This window comes from Camelus dromedarius, chromosome 21, assembly GCF_036321535.1.
Source record: "Camelus dromedarius isolate mCamDro1 chromosome 21, mCamDro1.pat, whole genome shotgun sequence".
Classification (NCBI taxonomy): domain Eukaryota; kingdom Metazoa; phylum Chordata; class Mammalia; order Artiodactyla; family Camelidae; genus Camelus; species Camelus dromedarius.
This window is the reverse complement of record NC_087456.1, coordinates 18,016,303-18,043,771: the sequence shown is the minus strand read 5'-3', so window position 1 is coordinate 18,043,771 and position 27,469 is coordinate 18,016,303. Positions and strand designations below refer to the sequence as shown.

The window sequence follows — 27,469 nt, the reverse complement described above, 5'->3', positions numbered from 1 at the left end:
GTGTCACCACCTCCAATTTCCTTTTGCTATCCTATGTCCCAGCTGAGGCGAGGGTGAATAAGACTCTTCTAAAGAAACCAGGAAAGGAAATCAACAGAAATGATTACCACTAGATGACTTAGCTTACTACAAATGTGGCTATTGTCTCTCGGGGTCCACTTCCAGCCTGGCTCTAGCTCACCTTCGGATATATCCAAAGCCATCTGCCACAAAATGCAAAATAGGGGCTCTCTGGAGGGCCACAGGCTGATAGCAACACAAGCCTCTAAAGAAGTGCTTCTCAGCCGAGGGTGGTTTTGCCCCCAAGGGACATTTGGCAATGTCTGGGCCCATTTTGGGTTGTTACAACTAGGGTGATGCTACTGACATCTAATCAGTAGTGGCCAGGGCGCTGCTAAACATCCTGCAGTCATAGGATGGGCCTCACAGCAGAGAATTACCTGCCCACATGCAGCGGTGCTGAGGCCGAGGAACCTACCCTAGAGACACTGGCCCTCCTTCTCAGGAAGAACTGGGGGGCTGTGGCCTTTGTTCCCCCACAGTAGCCCATCATCTACCTGGAGGCTTCTTTTTTTAAAGACCTTTTTAAAGATCTATTATTTTTAAAAATTTATTATTATATTATTTAATTATTTTATTTTGGCCAGAGCGGGGAGTGGGTAATTAGGTTTATTTGTTTTTAGAGGAGGGATTAAACCCAGGACCTTGTGCATACCACTCATGCACTCTACCACTTGAGCTATACCCTCCCCTCACTACCTGGAAGCTTCTAAGGGAGGTAAGGGGGCACAAAGACTATATTCAATATCTTGTAGTAACCTATAATGAAAAAGAATATGAAAATGAATATATGTATGTGTATGTATGACTGAAACATTAGGCTGTACACCAGAAATTGACACATTGTAACTGACTATACTTCAATAAAAAAAGAAAAGAAAAGAAAGTCACTGGCGAACTCTGAGGTTCATGGGAGAGGGAGGAAGGGCTTCTCCATCACCTTAAGTCTAAGTAAGAGGCGGTTTCAAGAAACCTATTCCACCAGCTTGATATGAGTCTTCTGGACCTGAGGGGAAACTGGCTTTTCCAGAGTAAAAATCTAAACATAAGAGGCTGACTAGAGCTGGCAGAGCAGAGAGAAGTAGCCACACAGGGAGCAAGCTACACTTCTTCCAACAGCAGAGTAGGGTTGGCCTGGGGTTGTCTTAAAAAAAAAAAGGAAAAAGACCCTAGTGACAAGGACCCTTTGGAGGAATAGACTTCTTACCCCAGCACGGGATGAACTGCCAGAATCCCAGGGGAAGTGGCACAGATAAGGTGAGCTGTAGGATGGGCACAGTTCCCCGGGGTCTGAAGAGAGCCCACCGCTTTCTCTCCCACAGCCGGAAGTGAACACACTGGAACGAAGGTTCATGAGCGCTTTACATAGGGATAGCCTTGAATCTGCCCATGTGTGTTCCTTTTTAACTTGGTGCTTGGTCATTAGTAATGAATTACTTGTGAAAATACCTTACAACAAGTATTAACAATCTGACAGTTGAGAACCAATGTCATCTATTGACAGAGAGCTTTGACCTATATTCAAATCCTGGCTCTGCCAATTACTAGCAGGGCCTTGTCCTTGTGTTTCAGACTATTTATCTGTACAGCAGTTCTTCAGTTGTTATGTGGATTAATAAGATAAAGAATTTAGCACAGAATAAGTATTCAATACACAGCAACCTTCTATGTGTATGGATGTGGCCTAAAATGGAACCCATAGATTTGCAACACATAGAAATTTTCCCTAATTCCTCCTGGGCTTTTATTGTAGAAAAGAAAATTATGAGACTCTCCGCTCCTGTTGCCAGACTAATGTACATGCCACAGTGTGTCCCAAGGCTACATGTATCTGCTAGGATGCTTTCAATTACAAGAACAGAAAACCAAACTAAATGTACCTTGAACTATAGAACATTTACTATCCCACATAACAGGACCAAAGGTGGAACAGCTCTAGGCTCAATCAGCAAACAGATCTATGCAGTCAAGAGTCTTTCTTTCCACTCTCCCCTTCCCAGTCCTGTGCTTTTGTCCTCAGGATTATCGTTTCAGGTCTTAAGGTGGCTGTAGTAGCTTGGAGAATTCTGTGCTTACACAATAACATAAAGAGGTAGGAAAATGAGGACATTTCCTAGTGTTTTCTTTTGAAAAGCAAAGAACTCCTTCACAGAAGATCGCTACTCAGAAATCTTCCTTTCACATCTAATTGGTTGGAATTGTATCACATGCTCATGTTTAACCAATCACTGACAAAGGGAAACAGGACCACCAGGAAAAGTTTGGACCAATCAAGATTCATCCCAGGAGTGGTATAGGACCACTTCCCTGAGTAAAAGGACAATGGAGAATGAGTAGACAAACAATTGTCGTTGTTACACCATTCAAAATATTTCTAGGCTAAGACACTGTTAGAGCCCCATCAATCACATCCTCCATGCTGGCTAAATAAAGTCTAGTACAATGGCCATAGATAGCAATGGGGTGGGAATATGTGAGCTTGGAGTTTTTACCAGCACACTGACCATCGGAAAAGTTAGCTTTCTTTGTCTGTTTTTGGATAGCCCTTCTCAACTTTGTCTAGTTTGGCTAGACATGTGGTATTTTTTAAAATTTTCATTTAAGTAATGACTTAATTGCTTTTATCAAAATGATATATACTCATTACTTTTTCAAATGAGCAATATAGGAAAGTACAAAGGGAAAATAAGCAACAAATCACCCCAAATCCCACTGCCCAGAACTAACCAGCGTTAACATTTGATGAGCAAAATTGAAAACGTCACTATGCATGTGAGATGGATATGGAAATGGAGAGCTAAATAGAAAGAAATAATTTAATGAAGATGGCATGCTATTTATTCCCTTAATATTAATTTAAATATTAAATTTAATTTTACTTAAATTTAAGCAGCAGGAAAAATAACTTGAAGTGACACTGAAAGTATTGTGGTATTTTAGACAAATATTTCTTGCCCGCAAGATACGTTGTTTCCTAAAATAGCTAAGATTTTTTTAAAAAGAGAATAAAATGGGGGGGTATAGCTCAAGTGGTAGAGCACATGCTCAGCATGCACAGAATCCTGGGTTCAATCCCCAGCACCTCCTCTAAAGTAAGTAAATAAATCTAATTACCACCCCCGCCAAAAGACAAACAAAACAAAAATACAATTAAAAAAGAATAAAGTATTTAAGAAATTAGACTTTTTTTATTTTTTAAATAGAAGTTTAATTTTAGATGGTAAGGATTGATAGATGAGATAATTAGCTTCCTCCCATTGCTATTCCCAAGTTTCGACTGGTGATATTATTTTCATTTTGTCTAGTTTTGTGATGTTTGCACTATTCTCAGTCACCATAATTCTGGGGCCAGGTGTTTTGAACAAATCTCCCCTTCTTCCTTCAGGCCTTTTTGAAGCAAAGTGCCTGGAGGCAATGCCTCCTACCCAGACTTCACTCGCTCTTCTTGGATCCTCCAGGTGGGCAAATGGCAATCTCACTGATGTCCAGCTGCAAACTGTCATTCCTTGTCCTGAGCTTTTAAATACTATTCTTTTCTCTCAGACTAACCAGGTCCTATCTGTTCTTTGAAGGCTATTTTAAGTTCCACATCCCTAGGATGTCTTTTCTGCCCACTCCATTTCACATCTTAATTTTTACCTTTTCTCTAAAGCCCTCCTAAATTTCCTGTCTGTATCATTCATTTTATTATTCAAATATTCTACTGCTTGTTTCCTATGTCTACATATCACTTCCTCAGGGAAGTCCTAAGTTCCTTGAGGGCAGGGACCAAATCTAATGCTGCATTTTTTGTCCAAACAGGGCACTGAGCATTCAAGACACACTCAGTAGACCTTTGCTCAGTTGAACTGGCCACGTGCAGAGTAAAACAAAAGCAACAGACTCTGGTATAAGAGACTTAAAAAGGACAGATATATCCCTGCTTGCTAACCACAGATAGAAAATGGCTGCCAGGCTCCCAGACACCCTTTTGTAGAACACACAGAAGCATGTCTCTTAGCCTCTTGAATGGAGATCATCTATCACAGGAAGTCATAAGTTGATTGGATCATTTTCTATAGCACCCACCTGAAGAAATCCAGACATTTTAATGCTGAAAGTTATTGGTCAATGGAAGGATGGTATTTTTGATCTAGGAAAATCCATATTTATTCACTAATTTGACAAATATTGAACAATTACAATATTGTAATTGAACAAGTACTACATGCTAGATTCTTACATTGCTGGACTTGATATATATAAATGCTAGCTTCTTGTGTCATTGAACACCATACATATGGTCTCTGTCCTCAAGGAGAATAAGGGAGTGAAAACGACAGACAGTAAACAAATAAAAACCATGTGATGGGTAATTCAAAAACAAAAAACAAAAAACTGCAAGTGCTAATGGAGGCCAGGATCTAAGGGAACCCACCTGGTCTAAGGATCCAAAAAGCCTTCCCCAAGGGAGGGCTACTAACCAAGAGCTGAAGAGGGAGTACAAGTTCCCTTAATTGAATTAGAGAAAACTCCACTGGAAAGTTAGATTTAAGGAAATCTTTGCATGCAGGTGTGGAGTTAAATGTTAATGCAGACAGAAGGAATAGCTTCTTTAAATGTTCAGCAATGAATTAAGGATAAGGAAATGAAAATAACTAGAGGTGACATGTGTTGCCTTAGTATTTGTCAGAAGGCTTGAAGCTTTCATTATGAAACAGAAACTCAAGCTTCAATATCTCCTTAGTTGAGAAAATTAATAAATCTCTCCATATATTTCAACACTCGATATCATTGGCTAGTTACAAGGCTTAAAATAGAGAGGGTCAGTTGATTATCATTCAATTCTGTACTATAACTTTCCCCCATCAAGTATCTTTAAACCTTATTCTGTTACTGTTGATAGTATGAAAAGCCTTTATGGCTACATTTAAAAAATATGTACATACAAAATAAATATATTTACTTAGAAAATAAATATTCATATATTAGTCCAGTTTTTTATTAAATAAAAATTTACCTTTTTTTCTAAGACTTTGCATCAGGCACTTCACAGTCCACAGAAAAACGGGTATCTCTCATTATGTTAACTAAATATATTCCATCAGTATGTGTGTATGTGTATTGCTGGAGTGGGGCCCTAAATCAAGTACTATAATATGTGTTTTCTCCGCTAATTTCTGCTAGAGTGATAAAAATATCAAACTAAAGGAACAATAAATTCTAGAAACAAAGACCTTCTATATGTTTGTTGCAGAAATACCAACTATATGCTTTTGGAACAACACACCATTGACCAGATAAGGTCCTTCTCACCTCTGCTCTACTTGAACGTGCTTTCCATTAGCCCCAAACCATCTTGCTCCTATCCCCAGTCACTCTGCTTTAAGTGGGATCAAAGGCTCAGCTGACTGGCACAGAATCAATTAATCGGCTTGTTAAATACGGGTTCCTTACCCCCCTCAGAAATTCTGAGTCATTGAGTGGGGGATGAATCCACGGAATATGAATTTTGGTCACTTCCCTAAATCATTCTGAAGTGTGGGCAAATTGGGGGACCAGCCCTAAAAACCTCCTCAAATGCCATTTTTCCCTTGAAGCTTTGCCTAATCCTCTCAGCTGCCATCTCTCTTCTCCCGAACCACATATATATATATATATATATATATGTATATATATATTTGTGTAGATAGTTATATATATAGTTATACATATAAAGCAGAATCTCCGTCACATTACTCTTCCTAGTTTTAGCACGAGGCTCAGAATATTGCAATCCTTCAGACATGTTTGTGGATTGAATCAATAAATGAACAAATCGGGAAAACCAGTTCAGGTCTTGTGAAGATGAAGAGGTTAAGATGGGCGTGGTCCTTGGGCACTCAGGCGGGCTCTTCAGCAGCAGGTCCCTTCCCTGCAGCCCCGGCCCTTCTTCTAGGAGCCCTGACTTCAGGCTCAATTCTCAGGACGGGTTTCTCTCCTTTTGACCAGCAGTGGGGTTGCAATATGTAAATTTCACAATTTGCAATTATGCGCAAAATTGCAGACTTGAGATTCCAGGTCCTGAACCAGATCACATTTGAATGAAAGAGAAACACGTGTATTTGTGGGGAGAATTCTGAGTAAATTTTGATAGGGTTCTACCAATAAATTTATCTCCTGCTTTCCACAAACGCCACAATCCAGTTGTCTTTTTCTGAGGATTCCCTGCTAAAGGAGATGTGTACGAACAGTTATCTACTAACACTCTTCTGAAATCCTCACAATAATAGGAAGGCAAAAGGGACTGCAGGAAGAAAGAAGAATACAAGAGAGATGACGGTGTAAACAAGAGCGCCGCAGCATCCCTGAACGCAGTGGGGTTTCAGTGGGCGCCAGGGCAGCGTCCGCGGCACCTCTGCGGCAGCACTTCACTGCGCTGCTGTCTGTGAGAGGACTGAATAAATGGGAGGGAACGGGGCCCCTTCTAAAAACAATTTCAAAGCACCGGGAGGACGTAGCTGTTTAGGAATGCCTGCATCGTGATTCTTATTTACCACTGCAGAGCTTAAACCTGGCTGCGTACGCGATCACAATATAAACAGGAAGGATTAGAGTGACCCCACGTCCCGAAAGACTGAAGCAGTCCGGGAAAAGCTCTGGTTACCTCGCATCCTGAGTAGCCTGCCCCTTGATGACAAATGTCCCAGATCCGGGCGTTCTTTTGTGGTTCATGGGAACGCACGGCTAATCCGTGCAGCCCTGCGCGCACGCACATCGCCCATTCAGGCCCTCGCACAAAGCGCCGGAGCCCCGCGCCGCCCCGGCCCCCGCCGGCCCCTCGGCCGGCTTCCCCCTCGCGCGCCTCGGCGGCTCCACGCAAAAGGGGGCGGCCCCGGAGAGCGCGAGAGGGGAGAGCCGGCTGGGTTTCCACATCCTCCGTCGCGAGGCTTAGGAAAAAAGAGGGAAAGAAAACATCAGGTGGGTCTTTTTCCTCCCAGCAGTTCTTGCTTTGTTCTCCCTGGGATTGGCCCCACTTTTTAAGCCCTCCACCCTCTGCTCCCCTCTCCTTTTCCCTCCTCTTGGTTCGTTTAGCACTTCCAACGCTCCAGGCTCTATTCTCAGAGTTTTACAGAAAGTGAACTAGTCGTCCTAAGAACTCTACGAGGTCGGTCTATTTTACAGATGAGGAAACCGGGGCACAAACTAACGCTGGAGGCACTGGACGCGAAATCGGGTTTCTTGAGCGCATGTCGCTCACCACTAAGCTGCACGTTGCTGCGGCTGTCACTAGCACAGAACTTGTCTGTAACCTGCACGGGAGTCACCTAGACATAAACACATCTATGTTTGCATATCAAACTGTCTCATTTGGAGAGAGTGAGGAGTTCACGTGCCAGTCAAGTGGAGAAGATGAGGTGGAAGAGGCAGGAGAGATGGCTCTCAATTGTCCACTAGCAATGCCTGGCGCAGACGGAAGTTCCTTGCTTCTGAAAGGGCACAGGTTCAGTGAGAACCTCCCCTTCCACCAGCTCCCGTTTCCCTGTTACAGTCTCCACTTCTGAGTAAGGGGCTTAAAAACCAAGCTGCAAAGACAGGAGCCCTCTGTCCCAGACATTTTCAGTTACGTGGATGAACGGAGGGTGCTTTACAGAGGTTTCTTAGTTGTCGACAAGTGATCTCCTTGGCATCTTGGAAAATGCCCGAAATAGCAAGCTATGTTCCTGGGAATAATTTGATAACTCAGAAAACAAACAGGCAGTGAACAAAATACAGACAGTCCAGGCAGATTTCTTAAGGTTTGAGGGTATATGTATCAGGAAACTGTACTGAGTGGGTCGGGGGTGGGGGGGGGGGAGGAGAGTTTCACCTTCATTAGTGATTAAAGAAATGAAATGACACAGCAAAGAGATGCCGAATTTTAATCTGCCCCTCCTTCCAAAAAATACCCAATGGAGTAGAGTATGCCATCTTACACACCGCTGGTGGAAGTGCAAACTGGAGCAAACATTTGAGAAATGATTTGGAAACACTTATCAAAAGCCTTAAAAGGTGTGTATTTTTGACTCAGCAGGTCTATTTATGAAGTTTTATCCTAAGGTAATAAATTTAAATATGCCAAATAATTTGGATAGAAGAAGAGTCAATACAGCACTCTCCATAATACCGAAAGAGTGGAAACAGCTCTAGAGGTCCCTCAGTAGGATTCTGTTTAAATAAGTTATAGAAATCCTTGCAAAGGAAAACTGCTTACAACGTATTGATAACAGAAGACAAGCAGATGTTAAAAGAATGTGCCTATCCCAATACCTTTTTTTGAAAAAAGAAAGTCTATAGAAATATGTCAGGAAGGGCGTACAAAATGTTTGCCCAATGATTGTGAGTTTTATTTTCTGCTTCCTGTTTTCATGTATTTTCTAATTATCTTCAACTAATTTGCATTATGAGTAATAAAGAAAAACAAAATGTTTATTTTTAAGAAGAAACCAATTTCTCTGTTTCGCCCATAATGATTAAATAAGAGCAGCCTTTGAGTCCAAGGTGGGACAGTCCTCCACTTGAGCGAGCACATTCCTCAGGCTTTATGACTTTCATTATGGGACATAAATCTTGCCACACGGTGTCTGGTACCCAAGCATAAGAATGTCCTTCAATCAGCAACAGAGTACATATGCAGGGCTTAGGCTGTCATCAGGGAACTTAACTGGTAAGTGTTGTTGTCTGATGCTTGGCAAATGCCATCCAAGAGCAGTGAAATTGAAAGAAGGCAGTCTAAGGGGCTGCTGCCCACTGCTCCTGTGTAGGTATTAGGACAGCACCACTCCACACCAGTAAGACCATTAACTTTGCACACAGACCTCATCAAATCAGTGTTCCACAGAAATGCCTTCACTGAGTTATGTTATCATGTTCTACCCTAGGCTTCTATCTGGGTTTAAAATGAAATGGTCACACGACGAATCCCTTTCCTATAAATCCTTTGCTGCAGATATTTATGTCTCATAATAGCTCTGTGTATTGATTACCTCGTGATAAAAATCCCTTCAGAGTAATAGTGTTTAAACTGGCTCTCAGGAGCTACTGGGGGTGCTGAGGGACCAAATCCCTCTTCCACTAGGGGACTCTGCTTTTGCTTGTTCTGCCACAGATACCAAATATAAGGCAGTTTCCCTCCCCCAACATTAACTCTCAAAAAAGAGGAATTCCTCTCATATTTGAGCCCTTAAAAACTTTCTCATATTACCAGGTAACTGAACCAATTATTTTTAACCACGAAGTATTAATTTAAGAAAGATGTGAAGTACGACCTCACAACTGAAAGTCTCTGGATGCCAAAGAAATAAACTTTTTAAAGGTCATTTTTTAAAAAGCAATAAAATAAGTGATTATGTTGGAAGATCACAAATACATATTGCATTTGTTTCCTAGGACTGTCTTAACAAAATATCACAAACTGGGTGACTTACAGCAACGGAAATGTATTGTCTCACTATTCTGGATGCTAGAAATCTGAAACTAAGGTGTTGACAGGACCATGCTCCTCCTGAAACCTGTAGAGGGGAAATACCTCCTTGCCTTTTGTCGCTTCTGGTGTTTGTTGGCAATTCTTGGCTTTCCTTGGCTTATACTTGCAAGACCCCATCTCTGCCTCCATCACCACACGGCCGTCTTTCCCCTGTGTATCTCCCCACTGTTCTTCGATATTGGATTAAAGGCACATAGTATTCGGGTATGACCTCATCTTAACTAATTACGTCAACAAGGACCCTTTTCTGAATAAAGTCACATTCCAAGAGATTAAGAGTTAGGACTTCAACATATCTTTCACAAGGACACAATTCAACCCATAACATATACCTACAGAACAAAGTTTTAAAAACCAACTGTCTGGTTTTGGGTAAATGATATTCATGAATTGTGGCAAAGTTCTAATGATTGCATCATGCATAGATGCAAAAACTGCTGTATCCCAAATAAATTAAATGAAAAGATAATATTCTCTAAAAACATGTTGTAGGTGATTCAAAAAGCCATTCTCTTTGGTGATGACACCATATGATAGTTAATTTTTTCTGTCAACTTGATGGGCCACAGGATACCCAGATTAAATGTTAATTCTGGGTATGTCTGTAAAGATGTTTCAGATGAGATCGCATTTGAATTGGTAGGCTCAGTAAAGTAGACTGTCCTCTCCAATATGAGTGGGCATCATCCAATCTATTGAGGGCTGAAGTAGAACAAAAGGTGTAGGAAGGAGGAATTTGCCATTTTTTTCCTGCCTCACTGATTGAGCTGGGACATCTCATCTTTTCCTGACCTCAAACTGAGATTTACTCTGTGGGTTCCCCTGGTTTTCGGGCATTCAGACTTAGACTGAATTATAGCACCTGCTTTCCTGGGTCTCCAGCCTGCAGATAGCAGATCGTAGGACTTCTCAGCCTCCATAATTGCACAAGCCAATTCCTTGTAATATCTCTCCCTCTCTATCTCTCTCCATATATATACATATCAAAACCACATTGAGATATCACTTCACATCTGTTAGAATGACTATTTTCAAAAAGACAAGAAATGACAAGTGTTGGTGAGGACGTGGATAAAAAGCAACCCTTGTGGTTGATGGGAATGTAAATTAGAGCAGCCATTATGGAGGACAGTATGGAGGTTCCTCAAAAAATTAAAGATAGAACTATCATATGATTCAGCAGTCCACTTCTGGTTATTTATCCAAAGAAAATGAAAACACTAACTCAAAAAGATATATGCACCCTCATGTCCATTGCAGCTTTATGTACAATAGCCAAGATAGGGAAACAACCTAAATGTCCATCAGTGGATGAATAGATTGAGAAAATGTGAATAAAATCTTGCCATTTGTGGGGGGAGGGTATAGCTCAGTGGTAGAGCACGTGCTTAGCACGCACGAGGTCCTGGGTTCAATCCCCAGTACCTCCATTAAAAAAAGAATAAATGAAGTAAATAAATAAATAAATCTAATTACCTCCCCCCAAAATTAAAAAAAAAAAAAGCAAAAAAAAAAATCTTGCCATTTGTGATAATATGGATATACTTTGAGGACATTATGCTAAGTGAAGTAAGTCAGACAGAGAAAGACAAATATCATATGATCTCAGTAAAATATACGTGGGATCTAACAAACAAACACACAAACCAAGCTCATAAAAACAAGAACAGATTGATGGCTGTTAGAGATGAGAAGTGGGAGGTGGGCCAAATGGGTGAAGAGAATCAAAAGCTACAAACCCCCAGTCATAAAATAAGTCATGGGGACATAAATGTACAACATAGTGACTATAGTTAATAATACTATATTGCATATTTGAAAGTTGCCATGAAAGTAAATCTTAAAAGTTCTTGTCACAAGAAAAAAGTTCTATAACTATGTATGGTGACAGATGTTAACAAGACTTAATGTGGTGATCATTTTACAATCTGTACAAATATCGAATCATTATGTTATATACCTGAAACCAATATAATATGTCAATGATATCTCAATAAAAAGAAACTACAAAAAAACTGTCTGCAATTCTGTTTAGAAGTGGATAAATTAATTCACAAGGTGTAATAAGAGGTAAGTAATAAGAGATTATGAAAAGAAAGGACAATTGAATGAGGGATTATTGGTATGCAATACTTAGCATCCCCAAACTGTTAATCTTTAGGAATCAATGATATGGCTAAGAATCAATCATAGCCAACCTGCACAGAAATGGACTAGAATAGAAAAAAAGAAGAAAAGAGTGTGTTTCTACCCAATCCATTAAAACAAACTCCCAAGCCATGATTATGAACACAGGGGTTGAGCAATCCCCAGGATTGTTGGCCTCATTGTTCTGGGTCCCAGAGTCCATGGTCTGTCCATATGATGACTCACTGGGTGAACTAATAGTTTTTTCTCATCTTCTTCCCTATCCTTTACCACAAACCTACTCTTTCACTATTCTCCTTGACAGAAAATGGCACACCATCTTGGTTAGTCAAACATACAAATCAATCTTGACTCCTCCATCTGCATCATTCCTATCAAATTATTCTCCAAGACCTGGCAATTCTACCTCATCAGTATCTTTTAAATCTACACGTTTGTTTCCATAAACACTGCTATGGCCCTCGTATTAAAAATAAAGAGTAGCGTTTATTGAGCACTTAATTTATCTCAGGCACAATTTAAACTCTATTTGTATTGACTATTTTAATTCTGACTACAACTCTCTATGGTAAGTACAATTACTACCCTGATTTTACAGATGAGGAAATGGAGGCACATAGATATTAAGTTACATACTCAAGGTCACACAGTAAAAAAGTGAGAGCCTGAATTCAAACCACAGAAGACTGTCTTCTGAGACTTAATGACAGTCCTATGCTGCCCAGCAAGCCTACTGCTCTTGCCTAAAGTTTGCTTCCTCTATGAGAGCTGAGAGAGAGCTGATTTTATTCCTCACACCTCTTTACCCTTTTTCTCCCTTGTTACTCTCAGGTGATGACCTTGTCTTCTTCAAGAAAATAGAAGCCACAGAATCCACAAACCAGCATTCATCCGTAAGTACCCATCTTTGCTATCTCCCTGATTATAATGGAAGAAGTGTCCACTGACCCACAGGGAGTCCATGGAGAGATTCAGGAGTTCTGTGAACTTTTTCTTCTTTTTTTAGTTTTTACTTTATTTTTAAGGGGGAGTTAATTAAGTTTACTTACTTACTTACTTACTTACTTACTTATTTATTTATTTATTTATTTATTTATTTATTTATTTATTTATTTATTTATTTATTTATATTTAGAGGAAGTACTGGGGATTGAACCCAGGACTTCATGCATGCTAAGCATGCGCTCTACCATATGAATTATATCCTCCCAGGAGTTTTGTGAACTTAAATGGGAAAAATATTAAATATCTATTTTCAAGGAATTTTGTGAACTTAAATGGGAAAAAATGTTAAATCTCTATTTTCATTAATTGAACAAGTCACAGAAATATTAGCAAGACTTTTTATCTTTATCACCAGTAGAAATCAGAAATGTTTTGATCATCTCCAAATAGCATTGATGCTTCATCATGACTTAAAAATTATACTAGTTATTAAATCCACTGCTAGATCTCGTAACATAATACATTAATAAACATTCACATTATTTTATAAAAAACTTCTTTTTTTTTCTTTTTACTATTTTTACTATCAACCCCCTCCCGCAAACTCCAGATTCATAGCCAACTGCCTCCTGTCATCTCTAGTTGAGTGTTTAACAAATAACTCAGGGGGGAGCGCCATGCTTAGCATGCATGAGGTCATGGGTTTGATCCTCAGTACCTCTATTAATTTAAAATATAGTAACAAGTAAATAAATAAACTTAATGACCCCCCAAAAAAACCCAAAAATAAATTTTAGAGAAGAATGCTAAAAAAAAAAAAAACAAATAACTCAAGTATATCCAAAACAGAGCTTTTGATTCTCCTGCCCAAACCCGATGCTCCCTTGGTCACCCACATCTCAGTAGGAGGCTCTGCCTTGCACTCAGTTGCTTACACTAAAACCTAGGAGCCCCCTTCATTCCTCCCTTTCAGTCCTCATTACCAATTTCAGTAAGTTATGTACCTGCCAACGCTTTAGTTCCCCCTCAAACTCCCCCCACCCCCCAGCATCCTGCCCTCCCCTAACACTACACTCAGCCTCATAGGTCTTCTTTCTGTCCCCAAACACTCCAGGCTGGCTCTCCTTTTGGGGTCTTTGCTCTCATTGCTGCCTTCATTCACATGTCCAGATTCTCACATGGCTTTCACTTCCACATCCTTCAGGTCTCAGCTCCAATGTCATCAGTAGCATATTTTACAACCTGTAACTTGTGCTTCCATGTGTCTTGCTTATTCCTTTTTTAAAAAAAATTTTTAGAACATTTATTTTTTGTACAATTGTACTTATTTATTTATTGAGGGAGGCAATTAGGTTTATTTACTTATTTTTAGATGGAGGTACTGGGGATTGAACCCAGGACTTCATGCATGCTAAGCACTCACCTGACCACTGAGCTACACCCTTCCCCCTGTATACCCTAATATTCCCTATTTCTTGTCTGTCTCCGCTCTAGATCAAGATCCACGAGGGCAAGGATCTTGTCTGTCCTGTCCACTGTTGTATCCCCAGAGCCTGGATGTGGACACATAATAAATCAATAACAATGTATTGAATTAATAAATGTTCAATCAGTGAATTACTATGTAGCCATTTTGAAGAGTCATTAAAATAGTGCAAGTTCACCCCTCGGCACGATCCCAACACACAAGCCTCATCACTTTTCCCCACTGAATCCTCACTTCCTCACTATAACACCACCGTGGGGGTGACCTAAGGGGGCCTGACAAATGCCTTCTCCTGATGACACAAACATAAAGCTGGAATTCAATTTAAATCACAGAAAAGGACACTGTGTGCACAGATAAGCATCCCTTGGGCAAAAGTAAACTAAATGCAGGATGAATATATCAGAATAAACGCAGGCCAGAAAGAGTATGGATTTTGGAGGGAGGTTGTCCTGCATTCAAGTGCCTGTTCTTTTCCTTCCCAGATTTGCTTGTTGGCAATTTCTCCAAGATCTCTGAGCCTCAGTGTCCTTAGCTGCATCCAAGGACAACAATACCTATGTTGCAGGTTGTGATAGCCTAGTGATGTAACAGATTAAGAGTATTTACACATAGCAGATCCCTCAATAGTATCATTTTCATTGGCCACTATGGCAAGTCCCCTTAAAAAAGCCAGCAGTTAGAGTTACAAGTAACCTGACAGAGCTCCTGTTTTGTCTCATTTTTGAGATTTAATATCAAACATAATAAAGTTTTTTGGTTTTTGTTTTCAATCCACATACTTCACAGAATAGGCTGCTGCAAACAAGGAGATTTTACCAAATATTTCTTTATGCTACAAAAAGCTTTTTTCTTTCTTGCCAGCATTGCATTTGAATGAATCCTTTTCCCAGTAATTCATGTCTGTATTCAGCTTAGAGTCCCACTGTTTGCTAGGGATAATTTTCAAATCTTTTTACACAGGGTGACATGCAGTTCCCATTGATAAATAGCAGCCTCGGTGCTTTTACTGCCTGTGTACTATTTTGGCAGATCACCACCCTGAAGAAGTTTTTGTGTTTAAGAAAAATAATTTGTCTAACAGGAGAGAGTATTTTCAAGCCACACTTCTAAAAAATGTCAAATAACAGGAATAAAGGGGAAAAAATGAGCTTCAGAGTAAAAGAGATAGCAGCTGAATAAAAGAAACCTTAAAATAAAAAGAATAGAAAAGATCAAGAGATAACAGAAAAAAGAACAGGAATCTAAACATGTATTAGAAGTAGGAAATGAAAGTGTAACTTCATTCTTATCCAGTTGTGAGAGTTTTAAATGACATGACAGTGTTCGTGAAACAGGAAAAGAGATACTTCAAACTAGTGTCTTCACCCTTTGAAAAACTGTCTCTTTCTGAAAAATTTCAGGATAACAAGAACCAATGGCTAGAGTTAATACACAGATACAAGTCCTTCATTGCAGGTGATTTTCCATTTGTAATTTTGATAAAAATTATAACTTCAAATAAATGAAGATAAGAAATTAAGTTATAGTCGAACCCCTAGCTGTACCAAAATGGTAATTTAGGAGATTCTGTTTAGTGAAATAATTTTATTAGTGCTCAAAGGTAAAATCTGTAAGCCCCACCACAATTATTCATTCACAATTTTGACCTGCAGCCTTTGTTTTGTTTGTTTGTTTATTTTCATGATTATTGGATTTTTTTTAAAAAGAATCCAAAACAGTTGTTGACTTTAGAAGGCAGTTTCTTATTGACCAAAGCCCCCAAGACCCATTTCTTATTTAAATTGAAACTCTTTCCCCAAGAATTTATTTCTTAGCAACTCTTCTCAGTTTATGTAAATCTATCCTTAAGTTTCTTTTTTAAGATCTCTTGCCATTCCACTCCTTAATGTTGGTTTATTAATGCTACTCCTCATTGCAACTCCTTGTCTTAAAAAATAAATCATCTTTCCTACCAAAAACACCTTCACAAGGGCTACAAACTAGGACTTTCATCCAAGCAACCCACTCCTGCAGCTATTTAAATCTTCATGCACTGAGTTTTGCTTATACATACCAAAGTTTTTACTAATGAAGCTCTTTGGTTTTGTAGCTAGTTGTGGAAAGGAGGTTAATTTGGGTGAAGACTTAGGGTACCCACTAAGAATGTTATCCTTAACTATCCTTAACTATCCTTCCAGGGTAGTTAACACCGGTTATTTTGTCTAAAGTCAAGACATTCTTAGAACTTCTGAAACATTTTAGCAGAATTACTTAGGTAACTAATAATTATGCACAATGTATGACTGTTATACACACTGTAGCATTAAATAATACAGAAAAAAACAAAAGCCATGTCAAACCATAAAGCAATCAGTTGCAATGAAATTTGGAATTTTTAGAAAAGTGTCAAAGGATGCTGGCTTCAAGTGAAAGATTATCATATTAATTCTATCTCTATGTCTGTTATGGTTCTCATGAAGAAATCGTCCAAGAGACTAATATTATTGGTCCAAGCTGATTTTTATCATAAACTGTACAAAGCACATTGGTTCTATTATCTATTAGACATGACACAAGTTCTTGATAATAAAGACACACGTATAATGAGAGAGACAATCACAGCAGCTGGAACAGTAAGGATCCCAAGTCAGGCACTCAGTTCCTTGGGGGGGAAACATTGTAAGAATCATAAATGGAGGCATTTATAAACAGGAGAGGAAAACATGAATTTTGATTGTTTAGGACCATACTAGCTAGTTGCAAGAGCTTATAATAATTGCTCACAACCTGTAACAAATTTCTTGAGAGCCCTTATACCTAAAAATGCCATGTCTGTATATATGTGTTGCTTAATATTAAGTTGAAATTAAAAATTAAGTTATTCTGATGTATTCTCTATTTGAGATTTTTTTTTTTAAAAAATAGGTATCTGGAAACCTCATTTAATGCTCTGAACACAGAAAGAAATTAAAATTTACTGGTCTAAAGCTGGCCTGTCTCCTTATAGCTCAATCACATTTTCAGTAATTGAAATTATATAAAATAAATTGGGTCATTTTCTTCAGAGTTTGAGTAGCGTATGTTATAGTCCAGAGCTTCACTCATGACTTTTGCTTTCTTTCTCCTGCCCTCATTTATTGGTTTTAAATGCATTAAGAGGGGCTAACATACCTTATACATCTACTGTGTTCTAGAGGTGACATGATAAGCACTTTATATATATTCTTTCACCTGCTACAGTTTCCATTTTATACATAAGAAGCTTGAGGCTCCTAGAGAAGCCTCACTTGCCCAAGATCACCCAGGTTTTAAGGGTGGACTTGGATTTGAGTCTCTGGTGAGGCAGTCAAGATTCTTAGCTATAAAAATAAAAACTAACTAGCTGGTTTTTGCAAAAAGAAATTTTATTAAAAGGAAAATAGGCTGTGTATAGAATTTCTAGGAGGGCTACAAAAACAGCCACAGAAAAACAGCCTGGAGTGAAGGAAGTTATGCAGGCAGAACCACAGCCCAAATCATGCCCCAAAACTCATCTGGCTGATTCCTCCGTGCAGCCATGTTAGACACAAGTCACTTGCAGCCCCAACAGTGCCAGCACCAGGCACCATACACTGATGTCAGCCCCACTGTTCTTGGAGCCCTGGAGACGGGGTGTCACAGCTACCACTGCCACCACCAGAAAGAATCTGCTTTTTTGGATCCCCAAATTCCAATCAGAAGTCTGAGGCAGGTGAGCCCAATTAACTGAATCTAGGTCATGTGCCTGGGCCCCAAGTGCAAGGAAGGCTGAGAAATGAGTAGTCTGGCCCTTTTAGCTTCAATAATGGGAGGTAGGCTCTAACTTGTACCAAGAATCCTACGGTGAGAAATTTTCTCCAAAGAGGAAAAAGATCATTTCCTTTTGTTCATCACCGTATCTCAAGAATTTAGCACAATATGGACACTAAGTAGATGCTCAATAAATTTGTGTGACATGAACAAATAAATGTATGATCCAGTTGTCTCTGAGAGAGGCACAAGGAAAAGCAAGGCAACATCCTCAGTAGTTGATAACACTATGGGAATGGGCCAACAGGTAAACCATGCTCACTGAAGTTCTGGGTAGTGGAGTGGGAGAAACCAGAGCCCCTGCTCTGGAAGATGAGGCTGAAACTGACAAGGCTGGGACTGGGCTGCTTCCTTATTTCCTGGGCATGCTATTCTCCTGGAAGAGAATGCCTGAAAGAACCCCCAAACCTCGGTACTTGTTCCTATCACTGTTGTCAACTAGATTGGAAAAAACTCACTGGAAAGTATGGAGAAAGCAGTCAGTGCTTGCTATGTCCTCCGGGTTTTTACTGGCATTATCTCATGTAACCATTAGAACAACCCTGTGAAGTAGCTATTTGCAGCTCCATTTTACAGAAAAGAAGAGTTGAGGCTTAGGGGGCATGCCTACAGTTACATAACTAGGAATTGGCAGGACTTGTCTTATTATTAATAACTAGGCAACACTATACAACAGAAACCTAAACTGTAAAATTAGGTTATTGTGAAAGGCATTTCTGTTACAAAATTTACTAGTTTCACTATCAACTTATCCCATTATTTGTTATTTCACATTTTTACAGAAGAAATCAGCCTCCGCTTGAGCTGGCTCCAGAGAGGGAAATGGAGGGCTGAGCTTGATGCTCTCCAAGGTTCTGAAAACCAATGTTTGAAATTTAAAATTTAACTGCCAGAGTAAAGGTAGCATCATTTTATATTGGCTCTTCAATTTTTACACCCAGGGCAAAGCCATCTGTGAGCGGATGAAAATGAAATAATTATGAAATTTAGGCAGTTTTTAAGAAACTAAGTTTTCAACACACCCACATTCATTCACTAAAATTAAGGGATATGAACTCTGAAAACAGACTTCCTTTATACATTTTTGGCTTTCCTCCACAGTTATGAAAGTCAATCCATGCCAGCAATGTCTAAAATCACGATGGGAATTTTCTGAGTGCTGCAGTAAATATATTCTCCTGGTTATGCATCATCAGTCCTGGAACGTTGCAGAGGCCAGGGTAAGCATCTGGAACCAGAGTACCTGGTGGCATAGGCAAGTAACAGCCAGTGGGGTGAGGATCAGAGTTAGAATTGGCAGCAAAAGAGTTTGGAAGAAGAAAAGAAATCAAAAGGAAAGGAAGGGAGTAAAGATCTGAAATAAAGAGAAAAAAAATCTAAATGCTTGAACGAGGCCAGTCAGAAAGGAGCTGTTGCTGCGGCCAGTGGCAAGTCGTGGCTTTCAATTCATGGGGAGAAAGGTATCATCTGCTCTCTCTTTACTCCTAATACCAACTGCAGTGATGCTGTTTCTTTCCAAGTCTTTCTACATAGCTCCACGGGGGTTGACATTGGGCTGGACTGACATCTGCTGCTACTTCTTGCTACATTCTGTGCTATTTGGAGATACTCTATTGATATCATCCTTCTCTGACCTTGCTTCACTCTGCCCCTCCCACCCCTCCTTCCGCTGTCCTATTTGTAGCAGCCGCTTTAGTCCACTAACAAGAGAGCTCATTTATCTATTGGTCCTGCTCTTGCTTTTGTTTCTCTTGTCATTTGGAGTTTAGCTTCTTGATATAAAGCCAGCACGAATTCTCTCTTGTCCTTGAGAAACTGTTGAACATAGCTGACTTGCTACAAACAAACAGCAGGTAAAAGCAGAAGCTAATTCTGCATTTCATCATAGTCTGTTTAGCAGCCTTAAACTTCACCTAAGCAAATAACCATTTTCCTTTGCAGAAATTGTCATCCTGCCCTTATAATCACAATCCCAAGTCACAAAGTTACAGAGACCACATGTGTTTAGAATAAATAAATAAAAAGGACTGAGCTCCTGTCATACGGATTCTGGCTTAGGCTGCTTGGACTCTGCCATTGCAGCTGAAGATGGGTTGCTGCTTACAGAATACTAATTGCTATTACTATTCTGAACTGATCTCTCTTGTGAAAGAAAAAAATATGAGAGAAAAGCTTATTTGGGTGGTCACTCAAAATCATAAGCTGAGTTGGGAGAAATTCTGTGTACCAAATATATATATCTTCAGAATTTTTACTGAAATGCCCTTGGGTTTGTACCAAGTCAGAAGTATCATGACTTTTTAGTTGTCATTTAAGTTTTGTGTGCTAATTTGTCACAGCAGTCTGTCAGCAATATTTACTGAGGACTCAATGTACACAGAACAGTAGAAGACTGATCTTACTGTTTGCTTGACTCTATTTAGATAGAACAAACTGATCTAAAAGTCTGTTTACCAGAGATTCACCACAGATCATGTATTCTTTGATGTATCTTCTCTTAGTGGCTTTAGCAAACTTGATAAGAGGAAGAGTATTAATTCTTGTACCTGGATACAGGTTTTTTCTGGTTTGGTGACAAAGCTATGAATCTGGAGTCAGGGGACCTAGGATTAATCCCTGGCCCTATTATTTACAAGTTGCTTGAACTTAAACAAGCAACTTACTATTTTTGAGCTCTAGTTTACCATCTCACAGAATTATCGTGAGGATTAAGTAAGACCATGATGTGAAAGCTTTGTAAACTGTAAAATATCTTACAACATAAGGGGTTAGAAACTATGATAATAATTTAACACAGTGACTATGAAAAGTACACGCTGTTAGGAATACGGATCACATTTCAGAGGATGACCACTCTAAGTTGTCAACCTACTTCCCCTCAAGTACAAGTTAACACTATTATAATAAATTCAAAATATGCTTCAATTTTCTCCTTCTGGGGTTTCATTTCATAGGATGAATTAAAACGGAAAAATCACCAGTAGGGAAAGGAAGTAATTCAGTTCAGCAAAGCTCTTTTCTTTTTAACAATATCTTTTATAAAGCACATAATGTAAAGAGGATCATCAAAATTATCTGGAATATATCTGAAAGTGTCTCACTAAGAAACGAAGCAGTTCTACACATTTTCTGATTAGTTACCTCCTCCCAGGCACTAGTGTCAAATAGGACCATTAGGGCGACTTCTAGAGAGACACATTCTCAATGAAGAGAGCTCTAAGAGGCATCAGAGAGCATTCTAAGAACATTCTCTTCAGATGCATGTTCTCCAGGAGACAGTACATTCCCTGTTTATGGCAGTGATCTGGCAAAAGCTAAGTGAAATTACCACTGAAGAATTGAGAAGGGGATTGAAATACCAGCTAGAAGTCTGGATTAGATCAGTAGTTCCCAGTTCAAGTTTGCCATCGCCCACCCCCCAAAAAAGCCAACTATCACCATAATTTCACTTTAAAAAGAAAAGGATTATCTTCACACAAAAAAGGAAGATAGCTATAATCACAGAATAAAGAACAGTCCTACAAATGTAATCATTTAGTTTATTTTAAAAAATCACTACACTGTCCTTAGATTTTACTTTTATTGCAAATCAGAAAGACATCCTCTAAAGCTAGCACCAGTTGTTGGGTCAATATTTGGTAGCAGTCCAGGAGTCCTTTCAACTTTGAGATACTATGATCAGAAAAGTGTATTAAAATTATTTATTATTCTTTGAGCACAAAATAATACTTTTTGGTTAGAGTGTGTGAGCAGCTATTTGTAAAGCTATGGATAATTTCAAATTTTGAGAACTTCTGCAATCATTCAGAGTTTGATGAAAAGACTTGATTCTTTGATCACTTAATTCTGGTTACTCACCACTATACAATGAATTCACTTAAATAGCTAACAGAAAAAGAGGAAAAGAAAAATAAACTAGAAAAAAAATCTGTTGCTGATTTTTCTATTATAAAATTTCACAAGCTATTCAGATACTGTAAAGGAGGACATTTGACATTTTCCCCCAGGTGGAAGGTCCAACTTCTTAGGATGCTGTACCAGTGATTTCAGTTGCTCTTTGCCAGGAGTGTGGGATTCATCTGCTGTTTTCCATTTCTATTAGCTGTGAGTTTCTCTGCATTCAACTTCCATCTGAGACATTGACTAAACTTAGCTCATTCCAGAGAGAACAGCTCCCACTGGGAAGGTGTCACTAGGTAAAATCTCATGACCTATGTACCTGAGAAATACAAAGCTCTGCAATTTTGTTCATTGTGAGAGAGAAAAAATATGTTAAAATTTCTGTCTTTGTTTTTCCTATTCATAACCAGATATTCACTAGGCTGGACTATTTTATATGGAAGCTCAAGAATCAGGATAAATTGTTTCTCAACAGAACAAAGAATTTTTTAAAAAAACAAGTGATGTATTTCCTACAAATGGAGTGCACAAGGTATTTGAATAATATTTCAAAACTTTTCAAATGTGTGATACATAGCACTTCCATTTAGTGTCCCCAGCACTCTCTGCCCAGTGCAGTGGCTGTGATGCACAGTAACTGTTTCTGTCTAAATCGGGTTTCCTTTTTTAAAGCTCCTGAAGGGACCGAGTTGATTTCTTGTCCTTATTTTCTCCCTGTTTCGGCCTATCCTGAACATCAGCAAATGTAGGATAATGAGCTCAGGGAAAATTAACCCATACTACACTAACTCTCATACACTCATTCACTCACTCCTTTATGCTACAAGTACTTGCTTAATGTCTACGCCATGCAAAGTAGCATGCAAAATTCTGGGATTTCTTAAATGAAAAAAGAGTTCACAGCCACAGTGCGATGGGATCTAAGTTAGCATCTATCAACCCAAAAGTGGTCAGGATGGCTTCCCAAAATAAAAATTTATTCCTTTTACTACAGTCCACTGTAAGAAATAAAATTTTTATCCCAATCCTGTACTCAGAAACACACATACACACACCTCCACGCACACGCATACAAACATATGCAACCAACACTCAACTGAAACAAAAGGATAAGTCAAACTTATCCTTCTATGTGTTATACAGTAATATTTTCTGTTCTATTTCATTTAATTTTTTTAAAGACTGACACAACCGACTGAATAGATTTCACAGCCCAGTTGTCACAACCTGCAGTTTGAAAAACAGTGGTCTGGGATAGGCGAGCATGCAGCTAAAAATATCAGAAAAGTTGCCAAGAACTATATTGGAAATAAAAACAAAAACATTGCTAAAATAGTGTTTGAGTATTTAGGCTGATGTACCTTAACAAAGATTCTAACCACAGGAAAACATGGGACAGTCTTTGACTTGGAAGTGATAAGCTTAGATTTAATGAAGTACCATTTCACAAAGGGCATGAACTAAAGGGTAGTAAACCTAACACCTTGATTACACTGCAAGTGGTGGTAAATATAGGGAAAAAATGGCTAAAAATCATTCAAATTTAATCTCTTCTCCTACATCTGTTCAACACACTTGCACACAACATACTACATCTTTAACAGTCTAAAGAGAAAATGAAGGTGATGCAAATATCTGGTATTGTTGAAGATTTCAGACACACATCCAAATCTTGCAAGAAGCAGCAGAGAGGAATTTGAGATGTAAATATAATTTTTATAAATACATCTGGAGACTGATTGATAAGCTACCTCACACAGGTCTAAGATACCAATGCTTTATTTGCATCATATTTTTCTCAGGGGTGGAACTGCCTTTACTTCATCTCCGTCTCTATTGGCTTATCTACCTCGGTTGCTCCTCGGACTGCTTTTCTTCCGTTCTGCACATTCTCCGTAGGTGATCCACCCATTTTCTCGCTTTGAACTTTCTCCAGAATGCACTGACTAGATGACCAACCTAGATCTTCCCCAGATACATTCGTCAGCTGCCTGTTGGGTCAATCAATCCAGAGACTCAATGAATGTCTGAAAAGCAAACATATCTAAAGCCCAGCTCCCTTTGTCCCCCATAACGAATCAGCTTCTTCTTTTTCTCTGCTTCCCAACAGACTAAATATTACTGGATAGAACCAGCCCATTTCCACCTTGGAGCCATCTTTTCTCATGTCCCAGACCCAATCAATCAAGTCCCCAAATTCTGCCAATTTGACCTCCTCAGTCTGTTTTAATCCACCCCTTCTTCTACATATACATTGTCTCTGTTTTGTTCTGGATCATCCCCACCTCACACTGTGCAAAAGTCTTCCAGCTGGTCTCCTACGTCTGGCCTGCGCCCTGTAGCACAGGCCCAGGGGAGGAGCCTTTCGGAGCCACTCTCCTCTCTGACCAGCATGAGAGTGCCTGCCATGCCTACAGCAACCTTCCTGGAAGTTTCTTAATCCAATTGCTTATGTGTTTTACCACATCCCCACAGCTGAGGAAAGAATCTGACCCAAAGGCAGCCAACTGTAGGCCTCTTAGGAGGTCCAGCATCAGAGTGCCACTCAAACTGGGGTAGGCGGTGAGAAGTGGGGTGGTCCACACTGGACTAAAACTGGCTGCCAATCAAATCTTCCCTCTTGAGGAGCCAACACACATACACAGAGGCTGCATGTCTGCATAGGAAGCACCAGAGACAGCCTAAAGCAGGACGGGCAATAAGACAGTGCAGGGACCCAAGCACAGAACGCTGTTTTGACTTTCACAAGGTCTTGCTGTGCAGTGGTTGACGTGGTTACATGTCTTCCCTACTTTCCCCTTCAATAGTCCCCCATGAATGAAGGAAGTCTATCACTGAAAACTTGGAAGAGCCTAACACTGCTCACTTTTTCCAATCCGTCTCCTACACGGCTGCTAATGATTCTCTAAAATACAAATGTGGGGGTGAAGTCCTGTCTCACAATTCTTTACAGCTTCTCCTCCACATAGGAGAAGAATTTCAAGTCCTGAGCATGTCATGACATTGGCCCTGCCTTTTCTGCCTGGGCGTCAGCTCCTGCTTCTCAGCCCAGGTGAACTCTAATGTATGCTGGAACCTCTCACACACGTGACACTATAGACACCCTTCCCTCTGCCTCGATCCCACTCCAGGAGACTTACTCACTTGTCAAGTTTCAGCTTCCACACTTTCCATCAGGAACACCTTTTCTGTCTCCCAGACAGTACCTTCTATAAAATTCCATGCAGGCAATCGTCACATACATTGTTAACTTTAACAGATCTGTATCTACTCTGTCTGCAGCTAGGAAGGGAGGGCAGGACTTTGTTTTGTAATTCCTAGCAGTCTTTAATTATTTCCCTTACTAAACAAATCCTTACTGAACATTTTCTATGCACCAGCCTCTGAAAATACAACACTAAACAAGACGGGCACAGTCTTTGCCTTCCCAGAGCCTGGCAGGGAAGATGAGCATCAAACAGCACCATGTGATGGTATTATGTCACAGGTATATACAGGGCACCGTGGCAGACAGCAGCACAGTTGGCCTAGTGATATTCACAAGAGACCTAAGCAGGGAGCAACAAGGCAGGAGCGAGAGGTGCACAGTGGTCAACTCACTGAGGGCTGTCTCGGTCATGCTATCAATGCGGCATTTTATTCGAAGGGCAGTGATGGCTTCTAAGCAGGACATCGAGTTTTACTTTTAATAACCAATTAGCTTGAATATCAATCAGAGGGGAAAGGCAGAGAGGCAAGTCAGAATCGCTTGGGTAAGCTATGGTCGCAGTGGAGGTGAGAGAAGTGAGTGCAATTGGGAGATTAAGAAGTTGAATGATCGACTGATTCAGTGTAGGTGTGGTGGCTCTGTAATGTGTTGACCTGGCTGGGTTGAACTGCCTTTCCTAGAATTCCCTTTCCTGCATGTGTCCTGTCTTGTGAGCCACAAGAGACATTCTTATGGGAGAGCTGGAGGATGGAAGCTGTTAAACTGATTAAACAAGGAGGCCATTAGACTGGGGTTGCTCTAATGCTTTCCTGGCCTACATAAGCAGACCAAAACCTATGCCTGTAAATGCCTCAGGGTTATGAAGTCCAGACGCTGAGAACAGCCAATCACAAGCAGCCAGCTAGGCCTTAAGCCATGGCCAAAAAATAATTTCCTTTCTTTGCTTTCAGCACTTTGTCTATAATATCTTTCCCTTGACTCCTGTTGGCACAGTGTTCCTAACCACTGCCTGACTGGAATTAATAATAAATAAACTCTTAAGATTTTCAATATGCCTCACTTCATATTTTAGCAACGCGAAGCAACAACCATTTTGTAACTCACACACGTTGTCACTTACCTGCAGGCTCATCACAGGGTTGTGCGAGGCAGTGGCCCGCCAGCACATGCCCCATCCCGCCCTGGACCCCTCTCTGCTCCTCACACCCCTGGTCCAGCTGTGGTGGCAGCACTCTGGCTTGTGCAGATACTCACACCATCAAGGTCAGAGGCAATGAAATCTGGCATGGGGTTCAGTTTGTCCTGAGAAGCTCCAGATCATGCTTACGAGTTCCAGATTGCTTTTATTCTTTCTTTACATTCATCCTTCCTTCCTGGCTGCCCACCTGTGGACTTTAAGCTCCAACATCAGATGCAAAGAAAATAGACTTTCAGAGACTCAACCCAGATTTACATTGTGTGGGATCAAATTCCTGTAAAAAAATCCCTTAATATATATGTGTGTACGTATGTGTATGTAAATGTCTACGTACTTGTGTCTATCTATAGATAAATATATGTGTAATGTACAAATATGGCAGTTCTTTTCTCTGTTTGAACTCAGATTGATACAGTAGAGGTTAAGGGAGAGATGGGAATCAAGAATAATTTCTAGGTTTCAGACTTGGGCAACTGGATGGATGGTGATGTTATTTATAGAAATAGGGTCCCTGGGCAAAGAACGGGTTTGAGGGGAAGATTAAGAATTCCGTTTTGTACCTACTGAGTCTGCAGAACATGCAAAATGTTCAGATGAACAGGGAACCCAACAGGGCAGGTCCAAGCCTGACACTTAGGCAAATAGCATCAAACAAACTCAATTGCCATAACAGAATTTCAAAATGAAAAGAACCCAACCAAAGCCTCTTTAATAAATTTTAAGAATTCTATACAATAAAAATCTTGAGTATTAATTTTTTCTCTTATTTAGTGTATAGTAATCCTTTGAAAACGTCAATTATTTGAGAAGCTAGTTTAGTGTTTTGGATCATGGTAATGGCACTTAGTTTGCTAGCTGTTTATTGATAACCCAACTTTCTAATCATTTGCATAACTTACAAGTTTTAGTGAGCCTACAAAAATAATATTAACTTTTATGTTTAATAAAGATAGCATCCTCCTGTGTGGTCCTAATTAGACATTTGATAGTCTCATCACATTTCCCTTCCCACTTCACCAGGTTAAGAGAAGACAAGAATCTGCTTTTACAAATGTCCTCTAAAGATCCCTCCCAAAGAGAGATGCTCATGGTAATAAACAAATGGAGTAAGAAGAGAAGGAAAGTATACGTCTTAACTTTATTATACCCATTAACCTATTTTTATCATGTCTGTCTGATGTCACATTTTAGAAAAATAATTGTGCCCTGAATTATTTTAGATCTCAGGTT

At 39.7% G+C, this 27,469-nt stretch overlaps 1 protein-coding gene and 1 non-coding gene across 4 annotated transcripts in view; one reads left to right on the top strand and one right to left on the bottom strand.

Moving 5' to 3' along the window:
• The window catches only part of LOC105099334 (uncharacterized), a 109,552-nt gene that overhangs the window by 51,464 nt on the left and 30,619 nt on the right, over positions 1-27,469 (bottom strand). The window lies entirely within an intron of this gene.
• On the top strand, positions 10,902-10,974 carry TRNAA-AGC (transfer RNA alanine (anticodon AGC)). Its single transcript has one exon. It is a non-coding gene; the product is annotated as a tRNA-Ala (tRNA).